The sequence below is a fragment of the Labeo rohita genome, unplaced genomic scaffold (genome assembly GCF_022985175.1).
Source record: "Labeo rohita strain BAU-BD-2019 unplaced genomic scaffold, IGBB_LRoh.1.0 scaffold_241, whole genome shotgun sequence".
NCBI classification, from domain to species: Eukaryota; Metazoa; Chordata; class Actinopteri; order Cypriniformes; family Cyprinidae; genus Labeo; species Labeo rohita.
This window is the reverse complement of record NW_026128671.1, coordinates 1-19,377: the sequence shown is the minus strand read 5'-3', so window position 1 is coordinate 19,377 and position 19,377 is coordinate 1. Positions and strand designations below refer to the sequence as shown.

Here is a 19,377-nt window from a genome sequence, read left to right as displayed (position 1 = left end):
CAGAATCAGGCCTACCAGTTCAAGGTTCTTCCTTTCGGCCTTTCTCTCGCTCCCAGCGTCTTTACAAGGTGTGTGAGCACAGCTCTGTCTCCTCTTTGGATGAGAGGCATGCGTATCCTCCCTTATCTGGACGACTGTCTGCTTTGTGCCCCCACAAGACAGCAGGCCATGCAAGACTCCAAGCTGCTTCTGAGGCACGTGCAGAAGTTGGGTTTTTCTGTGAACGAGACAAAGAGTTGTCTGATTCCAGCACAGACCACTGTGTTCATAGGAATGACCCTAAATTCACGCCTAATGTCTGTCTCACTGTCTCATGAACATGTGACAAACATTCTACAACTCTTGGCTCGCTTTCAGCCAGGGGTGTCTTTGCATTACCGGATGGTCCTATGACTAATAGGGATGCTAACTGCTGCTACAGTGGTGATTCCCCTCGGTTTACTCCACCTCAGGCCACTCCAGTTATGGAACAACAGTTTAAGACTCCCACCCGACATCTCCATCGACTGATTGTAATTTCTCACAGTTGCATACGTGCGTTGAAGCGGTGGAGACAGGAGGAGTTTCTGAAGGCAGGCGTGCCTCTGGGTGTTGTTCCCTCTCGACGGGAGTTGGTCACAACCGACGCTTCCCTCACGAGCTGGGGGGCAACGTAGAATCGGAGGGGTATTTGTGGGCGATGGACACCTATTCAGGCCAAAGAACATATCAATCTGCTGGAACTACGTGCAGTGTTCATGGCTCTAAGGTTTTTCTTGCCAGTCCTGCCAGGCCGCCATGTTCTCGTTCGGTCCGACAATACCTCAACAGTGTTCCATCTGAACCACCAGGGTGGCACAAAGTCCCACAGGTCTCTACGGCTTACTCACAAGATCCTGACATGGTGTTAACCAAGACTTGCTTCACTGAGGGCGGCTCATATTTCGGGAGTATGCAACCAGACAGCGGATCCTCTTTCCAGGAATCGATTACATCCGGGGGAATGGAGGCTTCATCCAGATGTAGTGCGGGAAATCTGGCTACGGTTTGGAAGGGCAGAGGTGGATCTCTTTGCTTCAGAGAAGACCACTCACTGTCGCTTATGGTTCGCAAAGACAGAAGCGTCCAGTCCCTTGGGGCAGGATGCACTGTCTCACGAATGGCCATGCTGCTTACTATATGCATTTCCTCCAATCCCTCTGCTATGGGAGACGTTACACAGAATCTCCCTGTGCAAGCACAGAGTGCTACTTGTGGCACCACGGTGGCCAGCCAGACCATGGTTTCCTTTGTTGCTGAGACTTCTGACAGGCAATCCGTGGCAGCTTCCCCCCAGAAAGGACCTTCTCTCCCAGCTGGAGGCCAGCATCTGGCACCCGGACCCAGCTCGTCTGCAGCTCTGGGTTTTGCCATTGGGATAAATTCTCCTCTGGAACATTGTGATCCTGCAGTTATTCACACTATCTCTAATGCTAGGGCTTCTTCCACACGCCAGATTTATGCTTCACGTTGGAAGCTTTTCTCTGCATGGTGTGAGGAGCATGCGCTTAATCCTGCAACATGTGACATCCCGAGTGTCTTGAGGTTTCTTCAACGTTTACTGGAAGAGGGCAAAGCAGCTGCCACGTTGAAAGTGTATGTTGCTGCGATTTCTGCGCATCATGTTCCAGTTGAGGGATCTTCTCTTGGGTCTCATAAACTTGTCTGCAGTTTTCTAAAGGGTGCACGCCGCCTAAAGCCTGCTCGGAATCCTCATTTTCCAGTATGGGATCTGCCTACTGTGCTCTCGTTCCTTTGCTCATCCCAATTTGAGCCCTTGCAGAGCATTGACATCAAATGGATATCCTTGAAAACTGTTTTTTTGTTGGCTGTTGCTTCTGCAAAACGGGTTGGTGAGTTGCATGCGCTATCTGTTAATGAGTTATGCTTGCGTTGGTTGCCAGACAACTCCGGGGTGGTCCTACGACCCAATCCTTCTTTTCTACCGAAATTGAACTGGCCTCTTTTCAGACTTCTTCAGGTTCTGATTCGGGTACTCACCTTTTGTGTCCCATTCGTGCCTTGAAGTGTTATGTAGATACTACTGCTCAGTTTAGACAATCAGACCAGTTGTTTGTCTGCTATGGTGGTGTAAAAAAAGGTTCTCCAGTGTCGAAGCAGAGATTGTCGAACTGGATAGTGGAGACTATTATATTGGCTTACAAGGCAGCAGGAAACCATTGCCCTCTGGTTTAACTTGTCATTCCACTAGGGCCATCTCATCATCTTGGGCTGTTTTCAGAAGAGTTTCCTTGGCGGATATCTGCACTGCCGCTACCTGGGTTTCTCCGTGCACGTTTGCCAGGTTTTATAAGGTCAACGTTGCTGCTCATCATGCCGTTTGTTCTGCGGTTCTTCAGGAGCAGCCTTAACTTTTTCATCAGGTAGGTGGCATTCCTCATGACTTTGTTGGTATGTGTCATCCAAGTATTCATACTGCCTCTGGCGGTCAGTAGGAATGAAACAGAACGCTAGTTACGCATGTAACTGTGGTTCTGTGAATTCCGGATGACCGCCAGAGTTCTTCGTCACTCGGAATGCGCGAGAAAAGCGTGCCAAGGCGGAGTGCTGAGTTGCTGTGGCTTATAACTCCCCAGAGCTCAGCATACGTCACTACGTGACTTTGTTGGTATATTTTCTCGACCTATCAAGTATTCATACTGCCTCTGGCGGTCATCCGGAATTCACAGAACCACAGTTACATGCGTAACTAGCGTTGCGTGACTTCTACATCACTTTTGACAATGAAAACTACTGCAAAATGTTCTTTGTTAAATCTGTAACAAGACACAGCCTTTGAAGCTGAGAGAGATGATTGTATTTATTTTAAACTACTTCATGCATTGGTTTCATTTTCAATAGTATGTGTTCTATTATAGCCCTGTGACTAACAGATCTGAATTTAATACAGTAGCATGTATTTACATATGACAGTAGAACTTGAATGGAAATGCTCTTTTAGGCACAAGTAACAAGACACAGCCTTTGAAGCTGAGATAGAGGATTGTAATTATTTTATACTAAATTACGTATTGCTTTTATTTTAATAGTATTTTCCAGCTAGAAATGCTTCATATTCTGGTAATGTTTTTCAGTGGAAAGTTTTAGTTTTGTTCCCAGAATGTTCTACTAAATTGATATCGATAACACTGTTACAACATTATCCACTAACATTCAAATAAAGCTTCCCATCACATGTGAGCTTGAATTTGCTCAGAAGTCAAATTTTGCTTGAAAGTGAAAGTGTGCGATGTCAAGCTTCAGCGTCATTAAATAACTCCAAAAACAGCATTACCAGCTCCACTTATTATAAACCAGACTGACTTTATTTCTGTCATCCATTTACAAAAGCTCTTGTTGAGATTAACAGAGGTTTAAATGTTGATGCCTGTTTGTAATAGTTTGGTTTTATGTCACCATTATGGTGAAAAACATTTGCTTTAGTTGGACAATTTGACTCCTGTCCTTTCAACATTTTTCTTTTCTATTTTTGCTGCTGTATCTATGTTTGTTATGGCAAAAACAGCAAGGAAAAAAAAGTGATAAACTGATTATATCAAGAGTCTAAGCTCTGCCATTTATTTTATGTTTAAAACTGCAGTAATGTGTTCAACAGCATAAGATCCAGCACATCAGATAATTTATATCTTACCTATAATTTTTAAACCATTATTAAAGAGAGATAATGATTTTTAATATTGTTTTGCTTTCATTCATATATTTATTAATATAATCAGAATCAGAAAGAGCTTTATTGCCAAGTGTTTACACACAAGGAATTTGTCTTGGTGACAGAATCACAAATGACAAGACACAGATAACAAATATACACAAGTGACTAATTAAGTGATGATTGTGCATTAGTGATGAACACCTGCTGTTAACAAGCAGCGTCACTGAAGAAAAGACAAACACAAGAACTACGACTGACTTCAGACACAACCTTGGATAAAATCAACTGAAAAAAACAACAACATTAAATCTCTCAAGATCTGATTAAACAACTCCACAAACAGCATCAGCAGCTCCATTAATTACTAACCAGACTGACTTTATTTTATGTCTGCAGAATCTCTTATTGAAAATTAACAGGTTTAAATGTTGATGTTAAAAAAAAAAACATGATGCCACAATAATTGTGGTCAAGGTTTGCTTGTAAGCAACTGCAGTATTGTTTTACAGCAAAAATCTGTGCATTGCTGAATCAAAAGCTTGCAGTAGCAGATTAGTTTACACTCTCTGTTTATAGCTAATTTGCATGAACATCTTGAAGTGCTCTCTTTATTTGATTTATGGACTGACATTCAGCTTTTGCAGAACTGCAAGAAAAAAAATCCTATTATAAATGCCATTTTTTAATACAGTTGTATTCATTCACTAGGAATGTCACACATCAAACCATCTTTTAAACCATCTCTATTGGAAGATTTGAAACGGCAATGTCACTACAACTTGTGAAAGAAGAAAATGGTTTGTATTGGCACAATCAGTTGACAGTAGTTCACAGTTTGCAAACGGTCAACAGAACTAAGAGGAAATACAATCAGGGCTGTTTGGTGTGACCAATAAAAGAACACAGTTCAGAAAGTATTTCTGCTGTTATTTTCCGAATAGAAACACAACTAAATTACAGTCACAGCCTTAGATTAAATCAACTGAAATCTCAGCAGATGATGATTAAACTACTCCACAAACAGCTTCACTCATTACTAACCAGCAGAGGTGGGTAATCCAAGTGCCATGAGTAAAAGTCCTCCCCAGTATTTTGTTCCAATCACCTGGATTTGCTAATTAGCACAGTTTTTCAGCCAGGAGGTCCGAGATTGGACCAAGTCATTCCTTTTGAGTCTCACGCACGTCTCAAGTAAAATCCCAAGCTCCTAAAGAGTTAAAGTTAATGAGATAATTGAATGATGATTGTGCATTAGTGATGAACATTTGCTGTTAACAAGCAGCATCATTGAAGAAAAGACAAACACAAGAACTACAACTGACTTGAATCAACTGAACAAAACATTTCATCTCTCAAAATTAAAGAGATTAAACATCTCCACAAACAGCATCACCAGCTTCACTCATTACTAACCAAACTGACTTTATTTCATGTCTGCAGAATCTCTTATTGAGAATTAACAGAGGTTTAGATGTTGATTTTTTATTGGTCAAGAAAAGAAAAGAAAAAAAAAAACACAGTGCCACCATAATTGTGGTCAAGGGTTGCGTTAGTTTGTCTCTTGACTCTTGGAGTAATTTAAAGTAATTTCAATACTGTTTTATGGCAAGCATTTGTGCATTGCTGAATCAAAAGCTTGCAGCAGCAGATTAGCTCACACTCTCTCCATAGAACTCATTTGGAGGAGCATCATGAAGAGGTCTCTCTCTCTGATTTGCTGAATAAAAAAAAAAGCTATAAAAAAAAATCCTATTAAACAAATGTCACTGTAATGATTAAATATTGGAAGAAAAAAATTGCATTAGCTCAGGCTTTAAGACATGAACACTTATCATATGCTCCTCAACAGTGGTGACAAGTGGAGTTTTTACTATGCTGTTACCCAGCATGAAGTGTTTTGTTGATTGGCACCATTGTTGTGATTCATATGCTGGTTCTTGATGTCTGTGTGTGTCAAAGTTGTACAGATGTTAAAAATGTTTTTATGCATTATACAGGTTTTAATTGAATTCACTGTAACTGTTAGAAGAACACTATGCTTGCATGCTGTAGTTTTGCAGATTCGATAGTGCAAAACCTAAATAAATAATAAGAAAATAAAGTTATTTTGGGCGTGTCCAGGTATGCTCATGATGACCAGCTCACCACATAAAAACAGCTATTAGCTGCTAAAGGTACAGCTCTGATCTCACTACTTTACAACACCTTGCGCATCGTAACAGCAAGATCTAACCCAGGAGACAATTGTCAAGAGCCCAACTAAAGCAAATACTGATCTCCCCAATGGTGACATCATTTTAACCAATAAAACAACAACATCTGATCCTCTGTAATAACAGCAAATGTTCATCACTAATGCTCAATCATCATTCAATTATCTCGTTAACTCTAACTCTTTAGGGGCTTGAGACTTGCTTGAGACTCAAAAGGAATGACTTGGTCCAATCTCGGACCTCCTGGCTGAAAAACTGTGCTAATTAGCAAATCCAGGTGATTGGAACAAAATACTGGGGAGGACTTTTACTCATGGCACTTGGATTACCCACCTCTGCTAACCAGACTGTCTAAAGTTATTATTGAGAACAGAGATTTAGAAACGCCCTCTAGTTGAGAATAGTACATTTTTTCTTCAAATTAACAGTCTCTGTCATCTCTTTTCACATTACATAAATAAAACAACCTAAATCTCAGTGATTACATGACTCACAGATATATAAAATATATGTATAGAAAGCTCTGAATGTGTACTTTTAAATAAACAAATATTCTCTGATTGAGTAATCCGTATGAAAGTCAGAAGAGGCACAGTTTCTCCTCTGTCACCTCTTTATAGTCAATTTGACCCCGCCTCGCACTGAGCATGCTGTTCATATGGAGATTATCTGAGCTGAGAAAGGTAATCATGAAAAGCTGGCATAAAACGACAGGTTTCATCATACAATTCACTTACTTTTTCTGTGTGTTTGAATGATGGCACGCTACACGGGTGAAGAAGCACTTCGGGTGACGCTTCTGGACAGCGACGAAGAGTTCACTTTCTCCTCAGATGAAGAGTGCGACTGCATTCTGACCTTTTATTCTTACCGTCATGATTTAATATGTTGCTCGGCTATATATAAAAAGCTACACATTTAAAGTTGGATATTTTCAAACAGCTATTGTCAGGAAAAATCAGCTATTCTGAGTAAAACTGGGTTCCTTACAGGCCACTTTTAGTTTTGAATATTATACAAAAGCACATATATAAACTAAGCTACACTGTAAAACATTTCTGTAACATTACAACATCTACACTCTAACATTATTACTGTAGAATATGTATACAGTATGTTGTTGTAAATCTGCAAAGCATCATGGGTAAAATTACAATAGCGGGAAATTTTACAGTAAAATTTTCCTGTGAATCATATTACAGTAGTTTGAGCTGTATTTTTTTCTCTCAGCTGGATTAACCGACATAATGCACATATTTTTTTCAATTTGACCTCAGAAAGGTAAAGTTGCTCATTATTTTTCCATCATTTTGTCATTATTGTTATATTTACAGTTTTCACTCATGAAGTGAGAGCGTGAGAGAGAGAGAGAGAGAGAGAGAGAGGTGGAAACAGACATCCACATTAACCGGTAAGTGTTTGCATATTTTTGCAAAAAGCGTATGAAATTTTGAGATATTTTCATGCTTGGCAACAGGACAGTGCACAGATCTTTTGAGGGGCATGTGCTGAAACTGAAAAAAGGCCACTGAAAAAGGGTCATCAATTAAAACATGTCGACGGGGCAAAGCTGACGGCTATTTGTGAAAATGTGGTTTGATGCGGTGGCTCAATAATTTGTGGTTAAAATGCCACTCAGTGGTCAAAGGCGGCAAAAAGCTCATTCTTGTTGGCCACCTACTGTAATATTCTGTTGTCCTTAAAACATTCTACAGTAAAAGCACCCAACATAAATTAAATCATTAAATGTCATTAATGTGCTACTTATTGCTGAAAGTTATAAACTACTAGTCAACCACAATAGTTTTCAGAACATCCTCAACAGAGGTGGGTAATCCAAGTGCCATGAGTAAAAGTCCTCCCCAGTATTTTGTTCCAATCACCTGGATTTGCTAATTAGCACAGTTTTTCAGCCAGGAGGTCCGAGATTGGACCAAGTCATTCCTTTTGAGTCTCAAGCAAGTCTCAAGCCCCTAAAGAGTTAAAGTTAACGAGATAATTGAATGATGATTGAGCATTAGTGATGAACATTTGCTGTTATTACAGAGGATCAGATGTTGTTGTTTTATTGGTTAAAATGATGTCACCATTGGGGAGATCAGTATTTGCTTTAGTTGGGCTCTTGACCATTGTCTCCTGGGTTAGATCTTGCTGTTACGATGCGCAAGGTGTTGTAAAGTAGTGAGATCAGAGCTGTACCTTTAGCAGCTAATAGCTGTTTTTATGTGGTGAGCTGGTCATCATGAGCATACCTGAACACGCCCAAAATAACTTTATTTTCTTATTATTTATTTAGGTTTTGCACTATCGAATCTGCAAAACTACAGCATGCAAGCATAGTGTTCTTCTAACAGTTACAGTGAATTCAATTAAAACCTGTATAATGCATACAAACATTTTTAACATCTGTACAACTTTGACACACACAGACATCAAGAACCAGCATATGAATCACAACAATGGTGCCAATCAACAAAACACTTCATGCTGGGTAACAGCATAGTAAAAACTCCACTTGTCACCACTGTTGAGGAGCATATGATAAGTGTTCATGTCTTAAAGCCTGAGCTAATGCAATTTTTTTCTTCCAATATTTAATCATTACAGTGACATTTGTTTAAGAGGATTTTTTTTAATTGTAGCTCTACAATAGCTGCTTGTCATTCAGCAAATCAAAGAGAGAAACCTCTTCATGATGCTCATCCAAATAAGTTCTATGGAGAGAGTGTGAGCTAATCTGCTGCAAGCTTTTGATTCAGCAATGCACAAATGTTTGCCATAAAACAGTATTGAAATTACTTTAAATTACTCCAAGAGTCAAGAGACAAACTAAAGCAACCCTTGACCACAATTATGGTGGCACTGTTTTTTTTTTCTTTTCTTTTCTTGACCAATAAAAAATCAACATCTAAACCTCTGTTAATTCTCAATAAGAGATTCTGCAGACATGAAATAAAGTCAGTTTGGTTAGTAATGAGTGAAGCTGGTGATGCTGTTTGTGGAGATGTTTAATCAGATTTTGAGAGATGAAATGTTTTGTTCAGTTGATTCAAGTCAGTTGTAGTTCTTGTGTTTGTCTTTTCTTCAATGATGCTGCTTGTTAACAGCAGGTGTTCATCACTAATGCACAATCATCATTCAATTATCTCATTAACTTTAACTCTTTAGGAGCTTGGGATTTTACTTGAGACTTGTTTGAGACTCAAAAGGAATGACTTGGTCCAATCTCGGACCTCCTGGCTGAAAAACTGTGCTAATTAGCAAATCCAGGTGATTGGAACAAAATACTGGGGAGGACTTTTACTCATGGCACTTGGATTACCCACCTCTGATCCTCAATTAGCTAACACAGAAACCAGACTGTACAAAAGGTAATAAAATAAACAAACCACTTTACAACACTTACCCTCTGATATTCACCTATAGAATCTACTCAATAAAATGAGGTAAACTGAGGTAACAATTTACACTCAGTTTGTTTGGGTAGATTCTATCCTATATGTCTGAGTAAAGAATACCTGAATTTATCAGCTAAGACAAACTAAAAAAAAGTAGGTAAAGTCTACACAGCAAAAAGCCCAGTGTTAAATGAACTCTCGCGGGAGTTTAAGTCCATACTCAAGAGTATTCAAATTATTAAAGACGCCTGATGTTAATAAGCAGAATCACCAAAAGGAGAAAATCTAATTTTGTAAGTCGCCATTATAGTGGTGAGTGTTAGCATTAGTTTAGCTCTTTACCAGTAACTTATTAATATTAGATTTTGTTTGGGTGTTGTAATTGAGTTACAACAGTCAGACAAACCAGAAGAAATGAGATTTTGTGGTTTTGATTATGCTTTGACAAAGTCATGAAGTAGTGATCAGAATAATTGAGCTGTATTTTGTTTATGTTGGTTTAATCAGACAGGTGTTTCTGAAATTTATTTGACCAGAAAAAATATAAACATTTTTTAGATTTAGACACACAGACATCAACAATCAGCATGAGAATCACAACAATGGTGACCAACAAAAACGTATGTTGTAGCCAATCAAAACTCATCCATATCTCCCATCATGCATTGTGGCATGAATAAATTATGAGCTGATGATTTCCATGATGTTTAGAGTTGATCTGTTTCTGAATATGCTGTTTGTCACCATTTTTGAGATTCATATGCTGATTCATGATGTCTGTGTGTGCCTAAAAGAACAGTTTTTGAAAGTTTTTTTTTTGATCGAAGGAGCTTGTAAGAAGTCCATTAAAAATTAAAAAAAATTTTTTTTTGCTGCTGTGAAACCACAAGGCAGTTGTAATAAATAAAGGATATAGAACTCTAAATGGCTTCAGTGGCTCAAATTACGTTTATTTTAAAACAGAATTATCACCATTGCATGACTTTTGCTCTTTGGCTTGTCTGGCTAGTTTAACTAAACAGTTGAATAAAAGCTAATGTTAAAAAGCTACGGATCAAGAGCCCAACTAATGCTAACACTGACCACTATAATGGCAACTTACAAAATTAGGTTTTCTCCTTTTGGTGATTCTGCTTATTAACATCAGGCTTCTTTAATAATTTGAATACTCTTGAGTATGGACTCAAACTCCCGCGAGAGTTCATTTAACACTGGGCTTTTTGCTGTGTAGACTTTACCTACTTTTTTTTAGTTTGTCTTAGCTGATAAATTCAGGTATTCTTTACTCAGACATATAGGATAGAATCTACCCAAACAAACTGAGTGTAAATTGTTACCTCAGTTTACCTCATTTTATTGAGTAGATTCTCTAGGTTGTTTTTTACAGTGCATGGTGCCATAGTTGCTAAATGAATTTCTAAAGCCTCTAAATAAACAATATGATCAAAACTTAAAAAAAAAACAACAACCCTGTTTCACACCATCTGCCACATGCCTTCTGTCACCAGTTTGATAGTTTATACTTTTCTAACAAGTAAAAAGGCCTTTCGGTGTATTCGTAAAAAACGTCATTCAGCTTGTGATTAAATTGATTCAAGGCTGGTTATTTTGATGTTGCAATGTTTTATTCACATCAGACAGACACTGGATTAAGTAGCCTGATATTTCATCTTAACCTGTAAACCCATAACATGTTACATTAATGTTATGTTTGTTCTCAAGGTGTATTTTATTTACATGACATCAATAAGAAAACCACTAAACACTGTGACATTCTTTTCATCCCAGATCCATGAATCCTTTTGGAGTACAATATAGACTTGATCTCCTTTCTCCAACAACAGCATTAAGCCATTTCCTCCATTTGCTGGAGTACCCTGTTGTGTACTGTGTTGTCCTGCTACCGCTTCTTTCTTTCCATTTCTATACATGTACAGCCATGTCTCATGACTAGTTGAACAATGGTAGAAGAAACTGAAGTAGTAAGCTCCTCGTACTGGTGCTGTGAAAATCCCTGTTAAAGAGTGAGACACATATATCCATTTAACAGCTGTAGACATGAATTACACAAGTGTGTTGATATTGTTTTCAGCAGTGTGGATTAACAATACCTGTGGCCTGCTGGTAGGCATTGCCAACATTCATGAAGACATTCTTGTAAACCAGTGTTGAATCTTCATTAACTGGTCCAAAGAAACCATCCGATCCTAATGCAGCTGAAAATGCCACCTTTGGTTTGTCTGAAGAGAACATAACTTTTTAAAAATCATAAATATCACCCTACACTGTTTTAATTCAATGTCGTACCATTTGTTGGAAACAAAATTCACTGAGAAATCACTTTTAGATTTCTCAAATAATTACAAAGTAAATCCTACACCAACTGTGTGCCAGTATGTTAGGTCATCAAAAACATCAGTCTCACCTTTGTTTTCCATTTTGATTTTCTCAGTCTGAGATTCACTGTTGGCAAGTCTGGACATCAGCTTCTGCTGACTGGTTTCCAGAGCGTTGAGTCGTGTCTCTGTGGCTTGTAATTTCTTTTTTTGCTGCTCCAAGTTCCTGCAGCAGGTCTGTGAATATTTGCAAAGCTGAAGTCAGCTCTTTAATATTATTCTGAAGAAAGTTGTCATCTTTAGTGCTCAATTCAGAGGAGACCGGTTCTGTTGCAGCATTCGGAGCGAATATAAGACATTTGTACAGAAGCAGAAGAACTGCGATTGTAACCCTCATTCTTAAGGCTTTAGCTAAAGCGTGTTAGCGATGTGTCTGCTGTATGTGAATGTATTTATCAGAATGTTACAAACCTGATGCTTTTATACCGTTCATACATCTTCAGTAATTCACACGTGATGGACAATTTCGACATAATTATTCATGTGGTGAAATGTTGTGTAATAAGTAGTGTGACCGTCTGGTTTGCAACTGCTTTCTTCACAGAAGCTTTGAGTTCAAATATATTTCAATCAATCAATATTTTGTGTCTAATTATTTAGTTTTTTTGGCAAGTAGCCATGTAATAAGCATAATGTATTAAGGGCAGTGTACATCCAGCCGGTTGTTATCGCAAAATAAAGCCCTTCAATCTTACACAACATATATGCTTTATTCTGTGATAACAACCCACTGGATATACATAATCCTTTACATAACAGCTGTTTATGTTCTTAATGGCAACACTGATCTGATCAAAACACTGAATGTTGTACTCTGGACTTCTTTACAGTACAAAGTATATTAGACATTGCAACATTGTTTTATTATTTTTCTCTGTATTTTACAGATTTAGGTTTGTTAGGGTTTTATTAAAGGTATTTCCATAATTTGTAGTGCTAACATGTGGAAACCACAACACCACCTGCTGTATAATTCATGTCTACAGCCTTCTGTTCATAGTCAAAGGTGACTGGACATAATCCCTCTTTTCACTTTCTGAATCCACTGTATACAGTATACTAGAATATACTGTTGTGTAATAGACATAAGATTACAATTATCCTGTTTCATTGTTTGATGTATTTAGCTAATATATTATGTCTAACGCTTTATTATTTTGCTTTAGTATAGGGCCCGTATCTCACTATTACCTAGTTGTTTATTAGCGTGCCTATTACTAACACATTGGTTGTTTAGTAGTACTTATAAAGCACATATTCATATGCATGACCACATTCTACATCCCTAATCCCACCCCATACCTAACCTAACAGCAAATTAGGAGTTTATTAGTCATAGTTAATGGTTTGTTAATGGCGAGAATTGGACCTTAAAAACTGTGTGACTGAAAAGCCTTTGTCACAGAGTGAGTGAGACGAGAGGCGAGCGGATCCATATGCAAGCTTTTATTGGTAGGACGAGACAAAAACATGGTCGAACAGGCAGGGTCAAAACAGTGGCAAACAGGTGTATTGGGGCGAGGCACAATAGAAGTCCGTGAAACTGGCGTGGGTCGATCTGTGGCGAACGTAATCCGAAAAGGGGCGAGACGAGAGAGAAGAATCCGTGACACGAGCAATAGTCCAATAGGCAGGCGGCGAGACAGTCGAGACGAGATGTCCAGGCGAGGGAACTAAACACGGGGAACTGGGAACTCGGAACTAGGAAACAACAATACTAATAACTACAACTCAATACTCCGTAGCTTGCATGAGGAAAGACCGGGGCTTTTATAGCGCCGCTGATTGGTCACAGGTGCTGACCCAATCAGCGCGCTGAATGACGGGGAATGTAGTTCGGGGTGTGGTGCAACAGTCTGAATGTTCTGATAGGGTGAGAGCGACATCTGGTGGTGAGTGGACCGCAGGTCACCAACCAGATTCGTAACAGCCTTATATGGGCAAATATGCATTGTGTTTATAATACAATAAATGTAATATTTATTTGATGTCTCATTAGCCCAGTAATACTGTGATTGTTAGGCTGGAGAGTGTTACATTTATATGTGTGTGCAGAAACGTCTCAGGTTACGTATGTAACCCCGGTTCCCCGAGGGAACGAGACGCTGCGTCGAAACGCTATGGGAACGCCTCCAGCGTGACCACGCTCTGAAACACGTGTGCAAACAGTCCAATGGAGAAGCGAGACGTCACAGGCGGGGTGACGTAGAGACCAGGAAGCTTAAAAGCACGTGCAGTGCATGCAGCCGGCAGCTTCTGAATAGAGAAGCAAGCGCTGCAGGGATGCCAGAAGTATGGCCCGAGACGCAGCGTCTCGTTCCCTCGAGGAACCGGGGTTACATACGTAACCTGAGACGTTCCCCTTCAGGAACTCGAGCTGCGTCGAAACGCTATGGGAACGAGATGCCCACGCCACTAGACTTCAAATCCCTGCCTAGTGTGGGAGAGCACAGCTAGGGCGAGAGAAAAGAGCCAAGTGGCACAAGACCAGGAAAGAACCTTAAAGTCAAAGGAGTGGACATTCCACAGCATTCTGAAGCCAACTTAAGAGAAGAGAGCCTTGACCCCCAAGAAGGGAGGGTCAGAGGACTCAAAGCTATGAAATAGCATCCCGACCGCACTTAGCAAAGCTATACCTGGCCAGAGGCCAAGGCCTCAGCGCACAGTGGAGGAAACGTACTATAAGGGGGTTTTTGCCCACTGAAAGGCCACCAAGTGGGGCGTGGTAGGCCGCAATAGCCGCCACGTAAACCCTCAAGGTGGAGTGGGCTAGCCCTGCGGAGAACCGATCCTGCAGAAACTCCAGCACTGTACCAACTGGGCAGTTAACTGGGTCCTGCTGGCGGTGTCCGCACCATAAAGTGAAAAGTTTCCACTTCGTGAAGTACAGGGAGTACAATTTCCTCATGGAGGGAGCTCTGGATTGGAGAATGGTCTTAACAACCTCGGTTGAGAGACCAGAAGCTACAAGGTGTGTCCCCTCAGAGGCACACCCATAACTTCCACAACTCCGGGCGAGGGTGAAGGATGGAGCCTCCCACTTGCGAGAGGAGATCCCTCCTGACGGGAATCTCCCATGGAGAGCCGTCAAGGAGGGAAATCAGGTCTGAGAACCATGCTCGGGCCAGCCAGTACGGGGCTACTAATAGAAGAAGGACCCCGTCCTGGCACACCCTCTCCAGAACTCCCGGGAGCAGAGCGATCGGGGGAAAGGCGTACAGACGAAGCCTCGGCCACGTCTGTACCATGGCATCCAGCCCCAGTGGAGCTGGATGAGCAGAGAGAACCAGTGGGGACATTGCGCATTCTCTTGAGTCGCGAAGAGGTCCACCTGAGCCTGGCCAAAACTCTCCAAATCTGCTTCACCACCTCGGGGTGAAGCAACCATTCCCCGGGCCTCGGCCCCTGCCTCGACAGGATGTCTGCTCCCATATTGAGATGCCCAGGCACATGCACTGCTCTCAGCGAGAGGAGTTTGTCCTGGGACCACACAAGGATCTGGTGCGCCAGCTTGAACAAGGGGCGCGAACGCAGACCTCCCTGGTGGTTGATGTAATAGACCACCACTGTGTTGTCGGTGCGCACCAACACATGGCGGCCTATTAGGTCCGGGAGAAAGTGTTTCAACGCTCGAAACACGGCCAGCATCTCCAGGCAGTTGATGTGCCAAGTGAGATGGCGACTGCTCCACAGACCGCGGTCGGGGTGGCCACTCATGACTGCACCCCAACCGGTGAGAGACGCATCCGTCGCTAGCGTTACGCGGCGACAAGGAGCTCCTAACACCGGGCCCTGAGACAGGAACCAAGGCTTCTTCCACATGTCTAAGGCACGTAGGCATTGCCGCGTGACCTTGATCATGCAGAACCGGTTTCCCCTCGGGGAGAACCCCTTGGTCCTGAGCCACCACTGTAGGGGTCTCATGTACAGCAGGCCAAAAGGTATCACGTTGGACGCAGCTGCCATCAGACCCAGCAGTCGCTGGAACTGCTTTACAGTGAGTGACCGGCTTTCTTTCACTCTCGTGACTACAGTGAGGATCGACTCGATCCGAGCAGGTGACAAACGTGCCTGCATCGTGGTCAAATCCCACACCACGCCTAGATAAGTGGTTCTCTGTAATGGAGACAGCACACTCTTCTTGGCGTTAGGTCTCAACCCCAGCTCTTTCAAATGCGGGGGGAGAGTGCAAGGCTGAACAGAAGAACCCGATACTGGTAAGCTTCGGCCGTGAAAACAAACCTCAGGAACTTCCTGTGTTGAGGAAGGAGGGAAGTATGCGTCTTTTAGATCGACTGTCACAAACCAGTCCTCGGACCTGATCTGTGACACTACTTGATTGAAAGTGAACATTTTGAACTTCAATCACAGTAGTCTCAGATCTAAAAAAGGGACGCAGACCCCCATCCTTCTTTGGAACAACGAAGTACCGGCTGTAGAACCCGGACTCCCTGACGTGAGGAGGGACCACCTCAATGGCCTCCTTCCTCAAGAGAGTATCTACTTCTTGTTCCATTACCAGACCCTGCTCGGGGCTCACCACAGTGGAGACCCCGTTGAAAGGTGGTGACGGAGCGCCAAATTGAATGCGATAGCCTCGCTCTACAGTGCGCAGGACCCAAGCAGATACATTTGGCAGTAGTTTCCACGCTGCCAAATAATCTACTAAGGGAACCAGTCTCTCGAGACTGGCCTCTGGTATGAGCTGCTAGTCCTGTAACGGATGACCGGCAGGAGACAGCCGAACTAGCTGCTGTAGAGACCCCCGCAGGGGTGGCGAGCCCCCCAGCTCCGCTACGTTTCCGGGCGGAAGACTGAGGTGTGGGCTCGCTGGAGACTGCTGCGCCCTGAAGCACCGGCAGGGTTGGCAGGCTAATCTCCCGAGGGCACCGAGGAAAGACGGGCACCGAAGAATGCGGTGGACCACGCCCTTCCCCAGTAGGGCCTGCCCTCGGAGGTCCTGGACCATAGGAGTCAGGACCATAGTCTCATAGGTCTGGGTGAAAGCGTTTCAGTAACTGAAACACATGCCAGCATCTCAAAACTGGATGGTGACTGCTCCACAGACCACGGGCAGGGGGGCCACTCATGACCACTCCCCAACCAATGAGGGACGCATCCGTTGCTAGCATATGCGGCGACAAGGAGCTCCCAGCACCGGGCCCTGAGACAAGAACCAAGGTCTTCTCCACATATCCAAGGCACGTAGGCATCGCCGCGTGACCTTGATCATGCAAAGCAGGTTTCCCCTCAGGGAGAACCCCCTTGGTCTTGAGACACCACTGCAGGGGTCTCATGAACAGCAGGCCAAAAGTTATCACGTTGGACACAGCTGCCATCAGACCCAGCAGTTATGAAACTGCTTCACAGTGAGTGCCTACTTTCACTCTCTTGACTGCCGCGAGGATGACTCGATCCGAGCAGGAAATAGACATGCCTGCATCGTGGTTGATCCCACACCACGCCTAGATAAGTGATTTTCTGTAATGGAAAAAGCACACTTTTCTCTGCGTTCAGTCACAACCCCAGTTCTTTCATATGGGCGAGGACGACATCTCGATGCCGCACCGCCCATGCTCAGAACGAGCTAATATTGACAAAATGTCAATAAGGTTCAGTATGTAGATGCCCTGGCAGCCACTTTTTTTTTTTTTGGCCACACACTTAGCGAAAGTACAGGGTGAGAGTGTAGTAAATAAATTTATGAATGAACACAGCCTGCCCTCTCAAGGGCGGACTGTACATGCTCAGCTCCCGAACAAACCACACATAAATTGCTTGAATCCCCGTTCTTGCTATTTATTTATTCTTTAAAAGCGAGAGCAGGAAGAAACGAGCGATCTAATATGCAGTCAGCTCATATGCGGACAGCATCAATCTCCTCGGAGAAAGACAGCCGCAGCAGCACGAGCTCTCACTCAGAAGGGGAAGAACCGCAGCGCGGGCTTCCGAGCCCCGAGAGAGAGCGCTAGATCTAAGGAGAAAGGCAGAGAAAGGGCGGACCCGTCTCTAACCCGTTCACAGATCTATGCTGCGATCCCCACGGCCGCAGTCGCCGCTCTGCCTCGGCAAAAGTGGGACCCGTGCCGCGGGAAAACTCACGAAGACTCCCTCCTCGAAGAGAGTCCTCCAAAAGGGAGCGTGCGCAGCGAGAGTGCGGGCCGTCAACTCCCTCGAGAGCTGACGCAGCCCGCTTCGCCGCGAGCTATCATTCAAAGGGGGAAGTACCGCAGCGCGGGCTTCCGAACTCATAAAGAGAGCGCTAGATCTAGAGAGAAAGGCAGAGATAGGGCGGACCCGTCTCTAACCTGTCCGTAGATCTATATGTGCGCAGCGAGAGTGCGGGCAGTCAGCCCCCTCGGGAGCTGACACAGCCTGCTTCGCTGCGAGCTCTCATTCAAAGGGGGAAGTACCGCAGCGCGGGCTTCCGAACCTAGAAAGAGAGCGCTAGATCTAGGGAGAAAGGCAGAGATAGGGCGGACCCGTCTCTAACTCGTCCATAGATCTATATGTGCAATCCCCACGGCCGCAGTCGCTGCTCTGCCTCGGCAAAAGCGGGACCCGTGCCGCGGGGAAGTTCACGAGGGCTCCCTCCTCGAAGAGAGCCCTCCGGGAATGAAGCGTGCGCAGCGAGAGTGCGGGCAGTCAGCCCCCTCGGGAGCTGACACAGCCTGCTTCGCTGCGAGCTCTCATTCAAAGGGGGAAGTACCGCAGCGCGGGCTTCGGAACCCAGAAAGAGAGCGCTAGATCTAGAGAGAAAGGCAGAGATAGGGAGGACCCGTCTCTAACCCGTCCGTAGATCTATATGCGATCCCCATGATCACGGCCGCCGCCCTGCCTCAGCAGAAGCGGAAGCTGAGCCGCGGGGAACGCAAACGCGGGCAGTCAGCTCCCTCGAGAACTGACTCCCATGCTTCGTTCCCAAACAGACAACAAATAGGCTGTGTGTATCGCCACCCGACATAGCGCAGGCAGAGAGGAGCACACAGTCTAAATGCCGCTGCTTATATACGTAAGAATGCTTTGTAGGACATAGTGACACTCTCAAATAAAAGCTGTGCGAACTAGCACAAAAAACAGAGTGACACACACACACAGAGCGCTTGCTGAAAGACAGAAGCTGCCGGCTGCATGCACTGCACGTGCTTTTAAGCTTCCTGGTCTCTACGTCACCCCGCCTGTGACGTCTTGCTTCTCCATTGGACTGTTTGCACACGTGTTTCAGAGCGTGGTCATGCTGGAGGCGTTCCCATGGTGTTTCGACGCAGCTCGAGTTCCTGAAGGGGAACGTCTGTTCAGAGTTGAATTCAGGGTCATGGTGTTGTTTAAAAGCTTTTATTGAGAATATGTTTTATTAAGAAAGGAAAGACCACCTGAAGAGTTTCTCTGGCACCAGATCCATCACTGATATTGCCTTGAGCAAAGAACTTTTTTCATATATATACTTTAAAACCATACCATGAAACATGGCACCCAACATGACAGAAAGATCATCAATTACTGGCCAGGACTGATGACTAATTGCTCAACAGTTGGCTTACTTGCTTTGATGTTAGATATTTAAAACATGAGGTAAGAAATCACAGAGGAAAAAATATTGTTTTCTTAACAACAGGACAGACAGCCATCAAGATCAGAAAATACTGAAAACAGACTACTCCCAGTGTCTTTCATGCAAA

At 43.3% G+C, this 19,377-nt stretch overlaps 1 pseudogene; it reads right to left on the bottom strand.

Annotated features, from left to right (window-relative positions):
• Window positions 1–10,905: 10,905 nt before the first annotated feature.
• On the bottom strand, window positions 10,906–12,085 carry LOC127159659 (cerebellin-2-like; annotated as a pseudogene).
• Window positions 12,086–19,377: the final 7,292 nt, after the last annotated feature.